This window comes from Panthera pardus, unplaced genomic scaffold (genome assembly GCF_024362965.1).
Source record: "Panthera pardus isolate Hobbes unplaced genomic scaffold, ASM2436296v1 HiC_scaffold_13, whole genome shotgun sequence".
NCBI lineage: Eukaryota > Metazoa > Chordata > Mammalia > Carnivora > Felidae > Panthera > Panthera pardus.
Genome location: NW_026526688.1, coordinates 64,243,909 through 64,266,762, shown reverse-complemented (window position 1 = coordinate 64,266,762; position 22,854 = coordinate 64,243,909). Strand labels below are relative to the sequence as shown.

The 22,854-nt window shown below is 33.1% G+C and overlaps 1 protein-coding gene across 5 annotated transcripts in view; it reads right to left on the bottom strand.

Annotated features, from left to right (window-relative positions):
* MARCHF1 (membrane associated ring-CH-type finger 1) overlaps window positions 1-22,854 on the bottom strand; it is an 876,270-nt gene that overhangs the window by 563,171 nt on the left and 290,245 nt on the right. For all 5 annotated transcript variants that reach the window (XM_053901154.1, XM_019441079.2, XM_019441084.2 and 2 more), the window contains exon 2: window positions 18,141-18,217. The gene's annotated coding sequence lies outside the window, so the exon portion shown is untranslated. The remainder of the gene's footprint in view (window positions 1-18,140; window positions 18,218-22,854) is intronic.

The window sequence follows — 22,854 nt, the reverse complement described above, 5'->3', positions numbered from 1 at the left end:
GGTAGGGGACTTTAACATGCCACTTGTATCAATGGATATGTCCTCCAGATAGAAAATCAGTAAGGAAATATCAGACTTAAATGACACTTTAGACCAGATGGGCTTAATATATATAGAACATTCCATCCAAAAGCAGCATACACATTCCTCTCTAGTACACATGGAACATTCTCCAGGATAGATCATATATTTGGCCACAAAACAAGCCTCAATAAATTTAAAAGACTGAAATCATATCAAGCATCTTTTCAACCTCAAATGATATGAAACTAGAAATCAATTTTAGGAAGAAAACTGGAAAAATCACAAATAAATGGAGATTGAACAAGTCACTGAACAGCCAATGGGTCAACAAAGAAATGAAAGAGGAAATTTAAAAAATACCTAGAAAAAAATTAAAATGGAACCACAACACCACATCAAAACCAACTGGACATAGCAAAAGCAGTTCTAAGAGGCAAGTTTACAGCTCTATAGTCCTATCTCAGAGAACTAAAAATAAACAAGCAAACAAATGTAACATTACACCAAAGGTAAAGAAAAAGAACAAACGAAGCCCAAAGTTAGTAGAAGGAAGAAAATAATAAAAACCAGAGCAGAAATAAATGAAACAGAGACTTAAAAAATGGGAAAGATCAATGAAATTAAAAGCTCCTTCCTTGAAAAGACAAAAATTGATAAACCTTTAGCCAGACTCATTAAAAAGAGAAGACAAAAGGCCAAATAAATAAAATCAGAAATGAGACAAGTTGCAACTGACACCACAAGAACACAAGGGATTGTAAGAGATTATTACAATCTCTACAGTCTATACTAATTGATATTAGTATACCAACAAATTGGACAACCTAGAAGAAATGGATAAATTCCTAGAAACATACATTCTTTTAAGACTGGATCAGGAAAAAACGAAATCTCTAAACAGATCAATAAATAGTAATAAACTTAAATCAGTAATCAAATACTCCCCACAAATAATCCAAAACCAAACACCTTCACAGGTGAATTCCACAAAGTTTTAAAGAAGAGTTAACATCTATCCTTCTGAAAATATTCCAAAATATTGGAGGAAGAAACGCTTTCAAACTCATTGTTGAGGGCAGCATTACCCTGATACCAAACCAGACAAAGACACCACATACACACACAAAAATTACAGGCCCAAATCCCTGATGAACACAGATTCAAAAATCATCAACAAAATATTAGCAAACTGAATTTAAAAATACACTTAAATGGTTATACATCATGATCAACTGGGATTTATTCCAGGGATGAAAGGTGTTTCAATATCCACAAATCAGGGGCACCTGGGTGACTCAGTTGGTTAAGCATCTGACTCTTGATTTCAGCTCAGGTCATGACCTCACAGTTAATGACTCGAGCCCCATGTTGGGCTCTGTGCTGACAGTGTGGAACTTGCTTGGAATTCCCTATCTCCCTCTCTTTCTGCTCCTCCCATGCTCATGGTCTCTCTGTTTCTTTCTCTCTCCCCCCACCATCTCATTCAGTCAAAAATAAATAATTAGACATTTTTTAACACTTATTCATTTTTAGAGATGGAGACAGAGTACAAGTGGGGGAGGGGCAGAAAGAGAGGGAGATAGAATCCGAATCAGGCTCCAGGCTCTGAGCTGTCAGCACACATCCCAATGCATGGATCGAACCTATAAACCATGAGATAATGAATCTACAAACCATGAGATAATGACCTGAACCAAAGGTGGATGCTTAACTGACTGAGCCACCCAGGCGCCCTAAAAATAAATAAATAAACATTGAAAAAATATATCCACAAATCAACCAACATGATAAACATATTTAAAAAGGATAAAAATCACATAATCATCTCAAGTGCAGAAAAAACACTTGACATAATTCAACACCCGTTTGTGATTAAAAAAAAAAAAAAAAAGAACTGTCAACATAATGGGTATAGAGGGAACATACCTCAACATAATAAATAACATGTAAGATAAACCCAAAGCTAACATCACATTCAATAGTGAAAAGCTGAAAGCTTTCCCTCTAACATTAGGAACAAGACAAGGATTCTCACTCACCACTTTTATTCAACACAGTACTGGAAAGCACAGCCACAGCAAAAAGACCAGAAAAAGAAATGAAAGGGATCAAAATTGGTAAGAAGTAAAATTGTCACAATTTGCAGATGGCATGATAGTAAATATAGAAAACCCTAAAACCTCCACAAAATAAACAGTTTTTGTTATTTTTGGTTTCTCAGTCATTGAAACTAATGAACAAAATTCAGTAATATTGCAGAATAAAAACTTAATATATAGTAATCTATTGTGTTTCTATTCATTAATAAACTATCAGATAAATTAAGAAAACAATCACAATTCATGAAAACAATCACAATTTATGTTTAAAGAAAACAATTCTTTATGCATCAAAAGAATAAAATATCTAGAAATAAATTCAATCACTTGCACTCAGAAAACGATAAGACAACAATGAAAGAAATTAAAGATGCCACAAAGAAATGGAAACATATTCCATGCTCATGGATTGGAAGAATCAATACTGTTAAAATGTCCAGACTATCTAAAGCAGTCTATAGATTCAGTGCTATCTTTATCAAAATATCAATGACATTTTTCAAAGAACTAAAACAAATAATCCTGAAATTTGTAAGGAACCATAAAAGACCCCAAACTGCCAAAGCCAGCTTTAGGAAGAACAAACCTGGAGATAACATGCCCCCTGATTTCAAACTATACCACAAATCTGCAGTAATCAAAATAGCATGGTACTGGAACAAAAATAGACACATAGGTGAATAGAACAAAATGGAGGGCCCAGAAATAACTCTATGATTATATGGTTAATTAATCTACAACAAAGGAGGCAAAAATATGCAATGGGGGCTCTTCAATAAATTTTGTTGGGAAAACTGGACAGCTACATGGAAATAAAAGGAAAAGAAAAGAAAAGAAAAGAAAAGAAAAGAAAAGAAAAGAAAAGGAAAAGAAAGAAAACAAAATAGAAAAGAAAGAGGGAAGGAAAGAAGGAAGGAAAGAAGGAAAGAAAGAGGAAAAGAAAGAAGAAAAGAAAGAGATTGAGCTACTTTCTTATACCATATACAAAAATAAATTCAAAATGGATTTAAGACCAAAATATATGACCTAAAACTGTAAAAATCCTAAAAGAAAAGAGAGGCAGCAAAATCTTGATAATGATCTTATTAGCAATATTCTTTTGATCTGTCTCCTCAGACAAGAGAAACAAAAGCAAAAATAAACTACTGGAACTACATAAAACTAAAAACCTTTTGCACAGTGAAGGAAACCATCAAAAATACTAAAAGGCAACCTACTGAATAGAAGATATTTGAAAATACTATATCTGACAAGAGGTTTATGTCCAAAATCTATAATGAACTCATATAACTCAACACCAAGAAAACCCAAATAATCCAATTAAAAATGGGCAGAGGACCTAATAGACACTTTTCTAAAGAATACATACAGTTGGGCAACATGTACATAAAAACATGTTCAACATCACTAATCATTAGGGAAACTACCATGAGATATCACTACATACCTGCCATAATGGCTAGTATCAAAAAGACAAGAAATAACAAGTGTTGGCATGTGGAGTAAAGGGAACCCTCGTACAATATTGGAGGGAATGTGAATTAATGTAGCAACCATGGAAATCAATACAGAGATTCCTCAAAAATTAAAAATAAATACCATATAATCCAAGAATTCTAAATACCTTATAATCCAACAATCCATTACACACATACACACACACACACACACACACACACACACACACACACACACACACTCACACACACCATGGAATGTTACTGAGCCATAATAAATAATGAAATCTCATCATCTGTAATCACTTGGATGGACCAAGAGGGTATTATACTAAGTGAAATAAGTCAGACAGAAAAAGACAAACAACATATGATTTCACTTACATGTGAAATCTAAAAGACAAAACAAATGAACAAACACAATAAAAGAGAAACAGACTCATGAATGAAGGTAACAAACTGGTGGCTCCCAAAGCAGAGGAGTACAGAGGGCATGGGTGAAACAGATTAAGAGAATAAGGGGTACAAGTGTCCAGTTATAAAAGAAATAAGTCACTGTGATATAAAGAATAAGAGGTGCAAATGTCCTGTTACAAAAGAAATAAGTCACTGTGAGGTAAAACATAGCATAGGGAATATGGTTAATAAAATTGTAATAACTTTGTATGGTGACAGATGATAACTACAATTATTGTGGTGATCTTTTCATAATACATATAAATGTCAAATCACTTTGCTGTAAACTTGAAACTAATACAATGTTATATGTCAACTATACCTCAGTAAAAATTTTTTTAAATAATAAATTAATTAATTGAAAAGCCAAATCTCCTAAAAACCAGAGTACAGTAGTAGTTACCAGGGAGTGGGGGAGGAGGGTAGATAAGATTAATTGCATTTAAGGGTACAGACTTAAAATGAGCAGTAAATAAGCCATAGAGATCTAATGCACGGTATAATGAATAGAGACAATAATATTGTACAATAATGATGCAATATTATAAATACTGCTTTTATGGCAATCATATTACAATATATAAATGCATAACAGGCTTTACACCTTAAATTTACAGAAAGTAAAAAAATAAATAAATTTACACAACATAATGTCAAATTTATCAAAGAAAAAAAGAAAAGAAACAGAGAATTACAATTTTTCCTCCAAAGTCCTTCTTTTCTTAAGGACTATAAGCAAGAACAAATAAGGCTGAATACAGAGTAACAAAGGGCTGAAGTTAGGGAAAACACAATTTAAAAACAGAATGTGATAGAACTTTTATATTCTATACTAACATTGAATATTTCCCTTTGTATCCACATAGTGATATCCATTTAATAAACTGTGCAATCTTATGGTAGGCAAAAAGAAATTTTTCCCTATAAGTAAAATACAGATTGAAATCCACTTAAAAATATTTAGTGACTGTCATACACAGATGCCCAAATGGTGCTATTTTACTATGTCTAAACTATGAAGGAATCATTGAAATCATATCAAGAAGGAAAACCCCAGGGAGCCTACTAACAATTTAGCATGCCAATTTTTGTGGTAATGTTAATTTTACTTTTCTCGGAGTCCTACTGAAATGCTCCTTGTTATAATTAAGACTCCATAACTATAGACATGTAAAAAAATGTGAAGCTTATTATACCACAGACACTATTTAGCATCCTCACAACAGGGCTTCTAGCCTCAGAAATGTTTCTTTGAACTTATTACCTTAAAAAATAACTATCTGGAGGCTCCTGGGTGGCTCAGTCAGTTAAGCATCTGACTCTTGACTTAGGCTCAGGTCATGATCTCACAGTTCCTGAGTTCGAGCCCTGTGTCGGGCTCGCTGCTGACAGTGTGGAGCCTGCTTGGGATTATCTCTCTCCCTCTCTCTGCTCCTCCCCTGCTTGCTCTCTCTCTCTCTCTCTCTCTCCCCCTCAAAATACATAAAAAACTTAAAAAAATAAGTATCAGTAAAGATCTTTCACCAAAGGAGTTTTTGATTCCAAAGGAGGGGTTCTCTCCTAGGATTTACAGTTCCTATCATTGGGATCCATGAATAAACTTCAGACAATCTATACATGTGAATTAGGAAAAGAAAAGTTGTATCTTTATTTTCACTAACCTCTAGCTGACAATTTACCATTTCTTGAAATATGACTTTACTCAACAAATCACAGTAGGATTAGCAATATTTATAAATGTTTCATCAAAGAAACTGTTTTCATATCACATTTTGTTACAAATATCATAAAGCATGACTTACACTCACCACATCTTCAAAATTACTACTGTTATAAACATAAAATATTTTCTTGAATCTTGTTATTTAGTATATTACAAAGCCTATCAATTACTATATCACAAATTTCATTTTTCACATTTTGATAACTATTTTATTCTTTTGAGAGACAGCATGCATGAGTGTGAGCCAGAGAAGGGGAGACGGAGAGGGGGAGAGAGACTCTTAAGCAGGCTCAATGCCCAGCTCAGAGCCCAACAGGACCGTGAGATTATGACCATGAGATCAGGACCTGAGCTGAAATCAAAAGTCGGATGCTTAACCAACAGAGCCACCCAGATGCCTTAGATAACTATTTTAATATAACTGAATCTCTGGGTAACTTTCTGCAGTTAGTTTAATGCATTTAAAATATTAAAAACAGTATTCTGAAAGGGGATGTATAAACTTCTTCAGACTTCCAAATGGACTCATGGCCCTTTGGTGGCTTTGTAATATATCTGCTGAGCTAAGATGAATAGCATTTCTCAGAATCCCCTACCCTGTAGGATTCCAGTTCGTTTGGGCCACAGAGACATTTTAGTGAGATTTGTGGGCACAAGTGAAGCAGCAGCCATATTGCTTTTTATTGGGAAGGTCAGAGCAGAGTCATGAGGTGCCTCTGTAGATCATGCTTGCTGCAACTTTTTACCTCACTTTATTGGTATGACACACAATCTGAGCTTGCAACCATGCTACCTTTCCCAGAACCCTCCTTCAGCTCCTCTTGAGCCATATATGTGTTGAGCTTTGTGATGATGGGCACCCGCTATATGACATCAATACCATCAAGGTGGAAAGCAGTGAAAAGTAAGAAGTGACATGAGTTCCAACCCATTTTCTTTGTTTTCAGCAAACGTTTGTGAGTTGTAACTTGCTCTTTGACACTTAACATCCATCTTCTCTGCTCAACTGCCTGTCCTGTTTCTCAGGAATTCCAACTCTAGTATCACATGCAAAGATGGCAGCCTTACAGACATCTTACCAGCTCCTACTATTATATAAACCTTTATAAAAAGCTCTTACAACAAAACACACACACACACACACACATACACACACACCTTAATTTTTCAGCTTCTGACTGAATACTGATACAGCACAAAAATTATATTAAGGAACCCTGTTTAAAACAGAGTCTCATATGGGGTGCCTGAGTAGCTCAGTCGGTTAAGAGTCCAACTTTGGCTCAGGTCATCATCTCATGGTTTGTGGGTTCAAGCCCCTCATTGGGCTCTGTGCTGACAGCTCAGATCCTGGAGCCTGCTTCGGATTCTGTGTCTCCCTCTCTCTCTGCCCCCCACCTCCGTCATGCTCACTCTCTCTCTCTCAAAAATAAACATTAAAAAAATTTTTTAAACAGATTTTTATATTACCATTAGACAATAATTATACAGCCATTAAATTAGCTAACATTTATTCTAATTTCAAAAGTAAGTATTGGCTGACCATTTCTGGTTATTAAAATATATGTAGGTTAAATTCATAATAAAATAATATAATCACATATTTTTATTTGGGTTATCACATATCTAACTGTTCCAGACCAAGTATATTAGGAAGACAATCCTGAAATTGGAGCATAAGGAAAAAAAAAAGAACACAGAAAAGAAAATATTACTAGGAAATGTTACTTTCAAAGCAGGGAGAAAGAATTATTAAAGAGCAATACTAAATGCCATGAGTCAATTCAAGGGGATAATTTAATTCCACTCCTACCTGAGTTCATAATACACTTGAGTCTTATCCCATGATGTAATATTCAGTCTTATACTTCAGTCTTACTCTAGGATTGGCATTTAAAGAATTTATGTAATTTACTAGGTCATAACACAAGTGACAGGACATCACCACTAATATATAGGGACATGTTCTCAGTCATTTTAAGAAAAAATGAAGATTTCTCAAGCATAGAAGAGAGACATACCTAGATCAAGACTTGAATGTGATGCAAAATTTTCTTTGCACTATTTTTGTGCAATGGTTGAGGCTAAACACTTATGTTGCTGTCATCTGACCACAAACACAATAATGCATTTAGATACATGAACATATCACCTTTGGACTAAGAACACTGAGGAACTGCTCCAACCATAGGAAAAGTCCATGTAAAATGGCCCAATTTTTCCCCTTTTGGTTCCAAATGTAAAATTTTCTCCACCACCATGCAGCAGTAATTATTCTCTTTTGCAGATTCAGCATTCAAAATGTGACCAATGCTGGATTTGTGTGTAGAATCCTCAAAACACAAATGCCTGCATTTGTCACCAACAAAGCTTTGATGCAGTCTCCTCAAAATACAGTAGAGAGTTTGAAACCAGCATTCTCAGCAGCAAAAATAAAAGGTCCAATGTGTACATGTTGCTGAAGCGACAGAAGACTCAGAGGTTAACAAAAGGTGAAATAATAGTCTAGAAATCAGACCATCTCAGCAGATTGATATTTATGTGTTATTCTGCTACCATAAAAATTGCAAGGAGCTCATTTTCATTTACTTAATAATATAAAGCCAGAATTTTAGAATGCTTAGTGTTAGGGAGACCTGAGGTTATATGCAGCAATACTGTCTGTCACTGTTTAAAACACTTTTTTCAATTTCTGTAATTTTCTAGATTTCTTGTCAAAACAACTTCCGTACTGATAACTACCTCACTGAAACAAAATCAGTTTAAGATAAATTCTATTTCTTAGAAAAGTTTCTTATTTTCTCAGATGTGTATTTTACAAGCCATTATAACAGGATCAATTGTCTGAGGCATAGTAAGAATCAATGATGCATAAACTTTTTTCAATATCAAGTTCAGAGCAAGGCAAAAGGTAAATTAATTAATGTGAAAGTTAACACAAATGAAATAGAAAGGCACAGCTGTTAATTATGCTAAGAAAATAAATCAGAGTTTGCCACAGTTAAAAAAAAAATCTTTTTTAATAAAGAAATAATTCAAAGGAAATTTCATCAATATTGTCTGAGATTATAATGTCAAGAAAATTGTGAGAGTGTGCATGTGTGTGTGTGTGTGTATAAACTTTTCAAAAGAGATAAAAATGGAGAACATAAGGCTTTTAAATTTTGTAATGGCTTGTATCATCGATGCCCAAGGATGCAATTGATAGTAATTATGGACAAAGAAAAAGAAGTAAAGCACTTTTCTGCTAACAGCAAGAATCGCTGCCATAGCTCATGAGAAGGAATAATGGATAAAAATTTGTTATTTTTAGAACTGATGCTCACCATATCGATCTCTATTCTATACACAAATCTCTCACTGAAAAGAAACTGTGAATTTTCCTCTTAAAGACTTCTAATTTTTGCACTTGTACAGATGTTACAGAGTAATTTTTTCCCATTTAGGGGTGTTAAGAGCTCTACTCCAAATAACAAATGTTCCATAAATCCCCAGTGTAGAACACAGATAAAGAAAGAAAGAGCAGGGGGAATGTGCATATTTTCCATCACGCTGCTAGAAAACTGTGTTTACCTAACAAATTCATCACAGTGGAGCTTCAATTAGCCTAAATGCATTAAAACGGTAAACTTACAGTTTTACTGTGTTGTGTGTCTTCAAGAGCTTCACCCACATTTTTAAGACAAAGTCATAAAAAACTTCTAGATATCCTCTTAGCACCCATTTTAAGCATTTAGAGGTTTTTTTCCTGACAAAATGTTCATCTTGCACACAGATACCTCCACTTTTGATGATAAACAGAATGGCCAGCAATATATGCTAAATAAGTTTATGTGTTGCCTAAATGAATGAATGCATAAACTTGAACTTTCACAATGAACTATCTTTATTTTCAACACAGCTGATACCTCTAACTTTAGAGGTGCTTTTTCAGTCAGGAATTAAAAATTCCTGCCCTTCTGATACTCACTAAAATCTCATTTATGAGTTGTCTGCCATAAAACTCCTACCTTAAACCTGCTAAAGACAGTTCATATTCAAGACAACTGTCTAAGGAATAAGCTGACATATATTTATTCCTTCAAGTTTTTTCAGGCTTCTTCCCTGTGTTTCCAAGTAATCCGAAAGCTGCTATAATCACTTTGCTTCTTCAGGTAATTGCATTAAGTTTTGCTCAGGGTGTCTACCAAAGGTTGATCATATGTGGAAGATCTTTCTTATATTTTCCAAAGTTTCTATTGGAAATACAGGCCATTATGTTATTCATATACATAAGTATCCTCACAACACATGAGTTCTCTTGAACTTCTATCCTTTCATCTTACAAATATAACAAATTCAAATATATACTGAGAAGCTATAGTTTTCCCATCACATATGTCTATTTGGTTGTTTGGCTGCTTTCGATATACACAATCTCCTGTCCGGTTGTGTACCCAGCTTAACTGACCCATGCATCATATATCACTGGTTTTCAGCTCAGAGTCTACATTTTTTCTTGTCAATTACCACAGCTTACTTTTAGATTCGGTAACATGTAACAACATTAAAAAGTATATCATGATGTATGTTAAAAACAAAATGGTGAAAGTCTATCTAAAAACGGAATATAAAATATTAGTTTGCATTGCTGAAATCATTGTTTTAATTCTAGTCTATCACAACTGGTGGTTAGAGCCCCAAATGAGTCCACATGACCAAATCTTTCTGATCTACATAATCTGCTTTAAAAGTTAATACTAAACATTTTTATTCTACATTATTCTTCACTGGCACTTAGGGAAATATTAAGTTAATTTTTATTATTCTGTGCCAACTTCATTCATAAGGTTTCTATGCCACCTGTACTACTCTCATACACTCAATGCAGAGTTTTAGAAATATTGCTTAAATAGCTAAACAAGTTTGTTTGTTTTTTAACTTCAGGGAAAGTATCATTTTATCTTCTTCAACAATATCGAAGTTACTCTTGGCCACATCATAAATAGATGCCCATCATGGAATGAGCAAACCAACAAATCAAATGTCTAGGCTACAACCTCATAGTTACCTCTTTCTTACAAAGTGACTCCGTCTTTTAGGAAGTAAAAAGAATTTTGTAAGTGAAGCAAAGAATCAAATCCATTTTGTTGCTATAAAATGTCCACAGGTACAAAACAAACTGATGTATGAATCAAATAATTATTCCTGAATGTCGGTTCTGGGCTTTATGTGGGTAAAAATTACCACAAAATGAGCATTTTTTTTTTCAACACTTCAAGAACTCCTAAGTTTTTTCACTTAAAAATTCAGTTTTGGATAAACTAGAGGTATAGTGACAATGTAAGACAAAAATGAATACAAATGACCCATTTGTTTTACTGTCAAGAATGCCTATTATAAGGGGTGCCTGGGTGGCTCAGTCTGTTGAGTATCTGCCATCAGCTCAGGTCACGATCTCACAGTTCATGAGTTTGAGCCCCGCAACAGGCTCTGTGCTGTCAGCTCAGAGCCTGGAGCCTGCTTTGGATTCTGTGTCTCCCTCTCTCTGCCCCTACCCTGCTCACATTCTGTCTCTCTATATTAAAAATAAATAAACCTTAATTTTTTTTTAAATGACAATGATAAAAAATGGGTTTGAGATGAAAATATAAGTTGAGATAAGAAACTTTTGGAAAGTCAGTTCAGAATATTTCAAAAATTGCATCATTCATACAAACTGCCCCCTCCACCCTACCTCTTTAATTTTCATATTTCCATTCATTGTCTATTTTTCCACTTTTTAAGAGTTAGAACTATGGTATCATCTTTGATTTTTTTTCACCCTTTCCCTCCACATCAATTGTTAGGAATTGACAGAAAAGAATTTCATTGAAATGTTTCTCATCACTGCCTCTCCCATTGAATGAAGTATAGGCTTCACAGCATGGAATTAAGACTTTTCATGGTTTCAATCAATCTTACCTACTTAGCTTTGCTTCCTCATACTCATTTCATAAAATTCTCTTTCCAATGCCTTTAAATCTGGGACCTCTATCTTAAGTAAATTCTTAAGTTAAGAATGTTCTTACTCTATTCTTTGATATCAGCCATCTATTATCCATCTAGGTTTTTCCAATATATTTTAACCCAATTTTAATTAGACTTATTCTCTGAATAACGGCAACACTTCATTTTGCACTTCGTTCATTCAGTGATTGCTTGTTTTCTACATCTTTTTTAATATGTATGTGGCCTACAAAACATAGCCTTAAAATGTTGTGGGAGGTCCGAGAGTTATAATATAGTATATAGGTATTACCTGTGAAGTATAATCCTCTCTTAAGGGAAAAGCAAGAATGGACACCAAAAAGATAGCTGTTTATTTTTAATGTGCTCATTAAAAAAACATTTGTTTAGATGAATTCCAGACAGATGAACTTACTCTAGCTATAGGAAAGATTTCATGCCACAGGCAAAGGATCTACTTTGATCATCCTTTAAACCCGTAGAGAAAACTATACTAATTCTCCATTAGGGACTAAATAGTTATTCAACTGGGACCATCGCTGAGCAAGAGATGTTTTATTAAAGCAGTTAACTTCCTCCTCTGTATGGTCTCAGAAAATCAAAGCCAATGTCGATTGAAGTTAATGAGTTATTACAAAAGGTAAAACAGTAACTAATTTATGATCATTTAATCCTAGATTTAGAAGATTTCATGTTGTAATTAGCACTTTTTCTCTCAGATAGTCCTTCAAAGATGGGATACGTTTTGCTTTAAGAGATATTTCAAAATAAGGGATTTTCAAACATCTACCTGTAAGTATTCTAGTGCTTAAAAATTCTCACAGCATGGAAATCTATACTGGTAACAGTCCAGGGTTATGATCCTTGGTTGTTTTTTTTTTAAATTCTACAAAATATAGAACTGTCCACCTTTCCCATGAGCTCTACATACACATAAAGAATAATAATATTCAATTATTTCACCATTTTCTTTTTTAAATGAATTATTCTTTTTTTATTTTTTTTCTAACATTTATTTATTTTTGAGACAGAGAAAGACAGAGCATGAATGGGGGAGGGTCAGAGAGAGAGGGAGACACAGAATCTGAAACAGGCTCCAGACTCTGGGCTGTCAGCACAGAGCCTGATGCGGGGCTCGAACTCACAGACCGCAAGATCATGACCTGAGCCGAAATCGGATGCTTAACCAACTGAGCCACCCAGGTGCCCCTTAAATGAATTATTCTACTTCCTTAAATTTTTTTTATCAGAGAGACACTATTACTGAAAATCTGCGACCACAGTTTTTATTTTTCTCTTTGACTTTCTCCATTTATTCCAGATTTTTCTTTAGATGAATACACCACAAATGCTCAGAGTAATAAAGAGGAGCGTGACCAAAAGCAAAAATATATTTGTTCCTGGCTCTTAAAAATATTTCTTGCAAGACAAGTCTAAGGTCTAATAATACCTCCATGGTTTCTAAATTGTATTTCTTAGATGTGTAGGAACTGATGTAGTAATGGGGGAACAGGAAACTTCTATAAAAACCTAATAGAAAAGGCATATTCACCACTGATAAAACTGAAAAAACTACACAGATCATATGAACACCAATTTTTTTGCCATCTTTCATGCATAGGGTTTGATACACTGTAAATATTTAGCAAATGTTTTCTATTAATAAAAATTGTATACTCATTAAATACTACTGCTACTCAATGATCAAAAAATGGATTTTAAGAGATAAGATACACAGATAAATCTTTATTTAGTAAAAAAAAAGACAACTGGTAATTTTTATTAAATGCAGTGTTTTAGGGTAAAAACTTCATGGTTTTCATGGAGAAAAATATTAATACAGATAACTGAGCCCACAGAAATACAAAAAAGCATAAAGGTCTACTGTAAACAATTACACACCTACAAACTGGACAACCTGGAAGAAATGGAAAAATTCATAGAAACATACAACCTACCAAGACTGAATAAGGAAAAAATAGAGAATCTGAACAGATCAATTCCTATTAAAGAAACTGAATCACTAACTAAAAATCTCCCAACAAATAAAAACCCTGGACCAGATGGCTTCACTGCTGAATTTTACCAAATATTTGATGAAGTATTACACCAATTATTTTCAGTATTCAAAATAAGGGAAGAGAAGGAAAAACTTCCAAACTCATTTTAAAGCCAGTACTTTCTTATGCCAAAGCCAGATTCAGATACTCTACAAAAGAAAACTATAGGCCAATATCCCTGATGAATCTAGATACAAAAATTACAATATTTTCAACAAAATATTAGCAAACCAAATTCAGCAGCACATTAAAAGGATCATTCACCATTAATGAGTGGGATTTATCCATGGTCTGCAAAGATGGTTAAACATATGCAAATTAATCAATGTAATACATCACATTAATAGAATGGAAGAAAAGAATCATATGATCATCTCAACAGATACAGAAAAAGCATTTGACAAAATTCAATATCCATTCATTACAAAACACAACAGATTAGAGAAATAAGAAACAAATCTCAACATAATAAAGGCCACGTATGACAAATCTGCAGCTAACATCATATTCAATAGTGAAAGGTTGAAATTTGTCCTCTTACATCAGGAACAAGACAAGAGTGCCCACTATCACCACTCCCGCTCAACATAGTACTGTAAGTCCTAGCTAAAGCAATCAGACGATCAATCAACCAATCAATAAATAAAATAAAATAAAGTAAAATAACAGTATCAGAATTGGAAAGGAAGAAGTAAAATTCTATTTTCAGATGACATAAATTATATATAGAAAATCCTAAAGACAACCAAAACTGTTCAAACTAATCCACAAATTCAGTAAAGTGGCAGGATACAAAATTAACACGCAAAAGTCAGTAGCTTTTCTGTACACTAACAATAAATCTTCTGAAAGAAAAAGAAAAAGAAATTGATCCCACTCACAATGACATCAAAAACAATAAAATACCTAACAAGTTTCATCACAGGGGTGAAAGATCTCTATTCTGAAAACTGCAGACACTGATGAAAGAAATTCAGGATGACACAAATAAATGAAAAGGTATCCCATGTTCATAGATTGGAAGAATATTGTTAAAATATCAATACTACCAATAGCCATCAATAGACTCAATACAATCACTATCAAGGTTACAACTGCATTTTTTATAGAAAATTAAAAAAACAATTTTTCAATATTTACTTTTTTTGAGAGAGAGCGAGCGAGCATGAGCAAGGTAGGGGCAGACAGAGAAGAAGACACAGGATCCGAAGCAGGCTCCAGGCTCTGAGCTGTTAGCACAGAGCCCGATGCAGGACCTGAACTCATGAACCACAAATCATGACCTGAGCTGAAGTCAGATGCTTAACCAACTGAGCCACCCAGGTGCCCCTACAGAAAATTTTTAAAAATACACTCAAAATTTATATGGAACCACAAAAGACTCTGAATAGCCAAATCAATCCTGAGAAGAAAGAACAGAACAGGATCATACTTCCTAATTTCAAACTATACTGTAAAGCTATAGTGACTAAAACAATATGGTACTGGCATAAAAAGAGACAAAAAGAGACCAGTGGAACAGAATCCAGAGCCCAGAATAAACCAGAGTATATATGGCCAACTAATATTTGACAAGGGAGCCAAGAATACTTGGTGTAGAAAAAATAATCTCTTTAATAAGTAGTGCTGAAATAACTGGATATTCACATACAAAAGAATGAAACTGGACCCAAACTTTGCACCACTCACAAAAATTTCCTTGAAATGGATTAAAGACTTAAATGTAAGACCTGAAATTATGAAATTCTAGAAGAAAACAGGAAAAAAGCTCCTTGACATGTGTCTTGGCCATAATTCTCTAGAAATTCCAGCTAAAGCACAAGCAACAAAATACAAAATAAACAAAGGGACCATACCAAACTTAAAAGCTTCTGCACAAAGAAATGTGTCAACAAAATGAAAAGACAATCTATAGAATGGGAAAAAATGTTTGTAAACCATATATCTGATGAGGGGTGAATACCCAAAAAAATATTCAAAAAACTCCTACAATTCAATAGCAAAAAAAAAAAAAAAATCCCAAATAGCAGAATTTAAAAATGGGCAAAGCAACTGAATAAATATTTTTGCAAAAAAGACGGTCAACAGATACATGAAAAAATGCTTCAAAATCACTAGTCATTAGAGAAATGCAAATTAAAACCACAATGAGATATCTCATGCCAGTTAGAATGGACAGCATTAAGAAATGAGATGATAAATGCTAGCATGCATATGTAGAAAAGGGAAAACCTTGTGCACTGATGGTGGGACCATAATGTAAGTATTTGGTACAGTCACTATGGAAAACAGTATGAAGTTTCCTCATAAGAATTAACAATAGAACTACCATTTGATCCAGAAATGTTACTTCTGGGAATATATCTAAAGGAAACAAAAACTCTAACTTGAAAAGATATCTGCACTCCCATGTTCACAGCAGCATTATTTACCATACGAAGACAAGGAAAACAACCTATGTGTCTATCAATAGATGAATGGATAAAGAAGTAATATATATATTTCACACACACAATGGAATATTACTCATCTATAAAAAAAAACAAGGAAATTCTATTAATCGGGACAGCATGGATGAAACTTAAAGGCATACTGCTAAGTCAGACAGAGAAAGACAAATACTGTATGATCTCAGTTAAATGCAGAATCTCAAGAAACAGAACAAAACAAAACACCTAACTCATGGAAAAAGAGGTAAGACATGTGGTTACCTAAGGCAGGGGCTGAGGGGAGGTAGAATTAAAGAAAAGTGGTCAAAAGGTATAAACTTCCAATTATAAGATAAATAAGTAATAGAGATGTAATGTACAATATGATTGCTATAGCTAACACTGCTGTATGATATACAGGAATGTTGTTAAGAGAGTATATCTTAAGAATTTTCTTTACATGAAGAATTTTTTTTCTTTTTATTTTATCTATATGAGATAATGGATGTTAACTAATCCTATTGTGGTAATCATTTCATAATATATGTTAATCAAACAATCATTCTGCATACCTTAATCTTATATAGTGATATATGTCAATCCGTTCTCAATAAAACTAAAAATAATTACAAATGAATCGGGTTAGAAAAAATTGGAATTTAAATTTAAGATGATTTTTGTGCTAGCCTTCTACATCTTTATTTTTTTTTTTACATGAGGTATGTTAATATTTGCCTTTACAAAATTTCCCTATTTTGTATGTGATACTCCATAAACTTCAAGATATTTCTGAAGTGGTTTCTGCCCTCCAAATTACTATATAGGTTTCTAAAATCTGTCTTTAGGTGTGGTCTTCATGTTATCATATTCAACACTAATTAAGTTGTTCAAACATATTGGGTTAACAAAACACCCTCAATGAAAAGGCACTGCTTCTATGCCACAGATGACAAGTCTTTAGGTATATATTTTCATTTGTTTGATCTCCCTTGCATTTATTATAGAGAGATACAGCATATTTTTTTTCTTTTATTTGGTGGAAATAGTCTGCATGAGAGAAAAGCAAAAGAAAGGAAAAGGAAAAGCTACAAAAAAAATTAACAGCATGGATTACAGTCTCTCAATCTACTGGGTTTTTCATAGAAAACTAATTAGAGGCAAAGAGACTATTTTATTTCAATACCAGAAGGTAGCTTATAAACAAAGGGGGAAACTATTTGCTTTACACTGTGTTTTACAAACTGAAATAGCAAAATATTTTAACTTTGAGATAACGAGAAATGTAAATTTAAAGGTTCAGGAGACACTCAATTTAATGTCATTCATGACTCTTCACACAGAAGCCTTTGCTGGTTTTCTTTTTATCATATGAAATGCACAAATATTAGATCCTAGTACATCAAAGTTATGTAGTACACATCTCACCATGATGAATATTATAATCCTTGAATGTAAAAGCTATATTAGTAACAAAATAAAATCAATATGTTTCCCAAAGATAATCAGTACTCAGTTACTTTCATGAGGCCACATAAGGCAGTTAGTAGAGATAACATTAAATATATTTGTTTGCTGAAATGAAGGCTATTATAATTATCGATATATTTGCCCAGGCAAATCAGTATTACTCACAGCCCTGCCTCTTACATATAGCTCTTCAACTGATAAAGTTCTTATCACAAGTCATTAAAATAGTGGCTAATAGATACAAGGAAACAGAGTTAATTTTAAAAAGAAATGCTATTCACTGAAACTGAATAAAATCTGGGTAAAATAAAGTTTGAAAAAATAAAATCAATTAAAGCCCATCCATTAAAGAAAGTCTGACTCCAATTCCAAATTAAACATGTGGCTCTCTGTAGCAGAAAGTCTTCTCTATAGAGGATAAAAATAGATGAACTTACAAAATGCAGCAGCGCCTTGTTTAATCACAGCAGGACAACTGAGTATATTCTCTCAGAATTCTTCTTGGGTACATCTCCTGAAAAAGAAAATTTAAATAAACTTAAAGGCTGAACTTAAAAAAATTAACTATAAGGAAACTAAGTTTGTGTAATGGAAAGACCGACCACACAAATACTGTACAAATTGTAGGCCTATCTAAATAGTCGCGAAACCATAATATCACAGAGAGTGTTCCTAATGCCATTTGTGCCAATATTCAGGTCATGAGAAAGAATTTCTATCAATTTCTAAACAGTTCCAAAATATTTAGATACCTCAGTATGTTAAGAGTGGGTCAACTGGAGGTTTATTTTCTGTAAGACAAAAAAAAAGTTGTTTGTATCATGCATGTGCGGCTGAGCAGCTAAGACACCCAGCAATGACTCCAAAGTCAGAGGACAAACAAAAACTCCCAACTAGAATACCTGGTCCCACGTTGATACAGTTATTTCATGATGATTAGCCTGAAATCAACAGAATGTTTGAAATATAATGAGGGTTGATGGAGGGTGGGAGGGAGGGGAAAGTGGGTGATGGGCATTGAGGAAGGCACGGGTTGAGATGAGCACTGGGTGTTGTATGGAAACCAATTTGACAATAAATTTCGTATCAAAATAAAAAAAAGAAATATAATGAGGATGAATAAAAATATGACATACTTGAAGGATATAGAAAACAACACTGTGTGAAGCTAAGCAACAGGTTCACTTATGGATCCTTAGACATTCTAAGCAGTGTATCAAGAAGAAACAAGCCAGGTGGGTGCACTCCCTCTTACATCCCTATGTATAAAACAGCACTAACTATTCCATCCTTCATTTGTTTTAGAATTCACTCCAAAGGAAGGCAAACATGACTACAATATTGAATTGCCTATGCGTGCTTGAAAGGAGTAACAATGTCAATTGTCCATTCAGTGAGCTGAACATCAATCTCTTAGAATCTCCCCTTATTCTTTCTTCTATGAAGAAAGATCACAAGGTAGTATTTTAACAAACTATTAGAAGATATTATTGATCATTTTTCAAAGAATGTATAAAGTAACATTGTAGTTGTAGATAAAATATGACATGTTCATATGAAATATTATATATAATATGAAATATGTGAAATATGTGTAATATGAATATTATATGTAATATGAAATATTATATTTGTACATCTATTTATAGAATCGATATACAGGGAGCAAAGTGAACATTGTATAATAGCTATTTGAAATTAGCTTGTCTATAGAATTAGTAAATTGACTTATAAAAGTCAATTGATGCCACTAGGAACACACTGTAGCCATATCTTGTAGAAAAACGAAATTCAGACTATATACAACAAATTGAAAAGCAGATAAGTCAGAGAAATAACAGTAACAACAAAAGTTTCCATAAGGGAAGAATAAAGTATATAGAACTATGAGAATTGCTATTAATTTTTGTTATTATCAATGCAGTTTTAAACACAAATAAGTCTTTTATTTCTACTTTCACTGCATATTTTTAAATAAATTGCCTATTTTCAAATACCCAAAATATAAAGAATATGACCAATCAAATACCCACCAACAACTGCAGATGATTTCTTTTACAATTAAAGAAAGGTATCCTTCTTGGGCTCAGAATAGTCCAACTGCTGTCATCCAGCTTTAACTATGGCTATCTTGTTTTGCTTAAATTAAACTGGATAGCTTAAAATTTTTATATGTTTCAAAAGACCTCATATTTACAGATTATATAATTTAAATGGAATTTAGTTATTAAAATCTGAGTTTCAAGTAGAAAGTATTGCAAAATATCAACGGATCTATTAGCATAATGAAAACAAATAGAAACCCTAACAAACTGTTCAAAAATTATGCTGTCATTAATTGCATGAGACCACTATCAGGCATTATGTTACTTCATCATTTTAGGCTTTCCGAGCTGGCCTTTCAAAGCTTAATAAACCAGATGCTTTTCTTCTTCATATGTCCCTACTCAACATTTACTTCCCTTTGTGTAATAAGGCATGACAGTCAACAAAGGGAGGAAGGTAGATGAAAGGAAGAGGAATATGAGATAGGAAGTAAGGGAAGAAGGGAGATAGAACAAACCTTACATAAAGACATATGTATTTGGGGAAAGGAGGGATTCTAAGACTAAACTGTAGTGACCACAGTGTTCTTATATATTTTGGCATGTGGTGAGGTGGGTGTCAAAATTATCTCTGTATAAGTAACTGGGGAGAATGATGAGAGAGAATTAAGTAAATAGAAAACTGCATAGATAAATTTATCCCACAAATAAATTATACAAGCAGAAGTGGGAGAATGTCATGATTTAATTAACAGATGGTACATAATGACTAGATATGTGATTTATCTTTCAAACCATTCTTCCATGATGAATACTGAAGATTCTTTTGCAAAAAGGGAGAATATAGGTTACAGTTGTTTCACTAAAAATTGTGAAAATTTTGTTTCACTAAAAATGCTGGATGGGTTTGGGTATTCAGATTGAGCATAGCACATCTAACGGTGTTCCAGTAACTTGAAACATTTTCACTTTTGTATTTTTCTTATAAATGTTTATCCAAAATAGTTTATTTGCATACTTACTATGCCAAACTTCCAGTAAATGGGATAAACTGTTCTATTATAATACAATAGGATCAATATACATCATTCCACTTGAGTTTGCAAAGGAGAAACAAATCTGATAAACTAATAATCAAAATATAGTGGTGATTTAACACTATCTATAATAATCTGTACCTCTAAAGTAGCTGGGCTTCAAATTGGTATATCCATCAATATTTATCTATTTATCTAACTATCTGCTTTCATATGCTTATAATATATAAGTATATGTATCTGTAAAATTAAAAAATCTCTCCCTGCATTAATTTAGTGGATATATTTATATTTAATGTATTTTTATTGAAGTTTATATCAGCTGCATTTTGTTGATTGCAACATTGCTGCAAAGTACTACTGAATCCCCTATCTATGTCTAGAAGGTGCTTTATGATATAAATCATTATTTAACTGTAACTTTTAAAAAAATTTTTTTACATTTATTTTTGATAGAGAGACACAGAGCACAAGTGGGGAAGGGGCAAAGAGAAGGAGACACAGAATCTGAAGCAGGCTCCAGGCTCCAAGCTGTCAGCACAGAGCCCCACGTGGAGGTCGAACTCACAAACCACAAGATCATGACCTGAGCCGAAGTCGGACACTGAACCAACTGAGCCAACCAGGTGCCCCTATTTAACTGTAATTAATCATTAATAATATAAAACTAAGTACTGACACAGTCTTAAATGAGAGATTATTATATAATGATGCATTCACTGTAAAAGAATCAAAATATTTAGTGTGGAAGTTTGGTCATTAGAAAAATTAAATGTTGTGTTAAAACTTACTGTTATTTTCCAAGGCAGACCACATATGATGTTATATTACACTTGATTATTTTTGCTAAGTAGTGGAAACACAATAAAATGTACAATAAAGTTATAAGAATACAATTATTATAAACTTATTTTCTTATAATAAAAAATATTGAGACAAGAAGACAAAAAATGGAAAACTTTCCACCAAAAAAAAAAAGAAAATTAGAACACTGAAAAAAAAACTGAAGGAGGAGGATTGAATGACAAAAAAAAAAGGGGGGGGGAACCTCAGAGCTATTACTTTTGCAGAATGTAGCATGAATCATCACTAATAGAACAGGATGGAAATTATCTCCCACTTCTATGTCTACAAGAACTACTGACTTTCAATAAAAAACTAGCAGAAAAACAAAATCCTGAAAACTTCATCACACCAAATGTATTCCACCAAAATCTCAAAATATGGACACATTTTTCATATTCATCAGAGAGCTACTCTTGCTAAGAATCATCATCTCATAAAATAAAGCCTGACATTACAAAAGTCAGCACAGATAGGAAGTTTTGGGATATTTGTCATATTCTTAATTTCTCAAATGAAAAAAATCACTATATTCTGTTTGCTTTATGCAAAGAAGCTTGTAGTCAGTGTGCATTTCTGCAGGTATAAAAAGTATCAATGAATACTTGAGAATGACCAATACTCAACTCTGGCGAGTGAGTAAACAAGAGTAAAAGAGACTGAAAGACAATCACAGGATCAGGTATTGAAAACGTAAATCTAATTTGGAAAAATCAGTAACTACTTTTGTTGAAGACACGAAATGAAAATAAGAGACGGCATGTTTTTGAACACATAATACACATAATTTTGGTTTTGGCAAAGCAAATGTGTTCAGAAGATCATCCAAGGAAGTTTGAGAGTGATAATTGAAATTTCTGCATTTGGCAAAGATCATAGCAAAACTTGATAATATTATGAAAGGATATTTATTCACACTAAAAACACTGGCATCAAGTAATATGACACATTTAAGAAATAATATACAAAGTTGAATAACTAGATTACAGAAGTAATGAATCATTCTTTTTGAAGAAAATGTTAAATGTCATTCAAATTATTTTAGATACAGCTCATGATGTAATCTTTGTATAACAAATTATAATTAGTGAGAATTTGATAATTTGAAATTTTCAATATTTTTATGTAAACATTTTTAGGACATTTTTTCCAAAACAAAATTTTTGCAAATTCCTAACATTCAGAATCTAGGGGGAAGTATTGATGACTATGGATGTCATACCTGC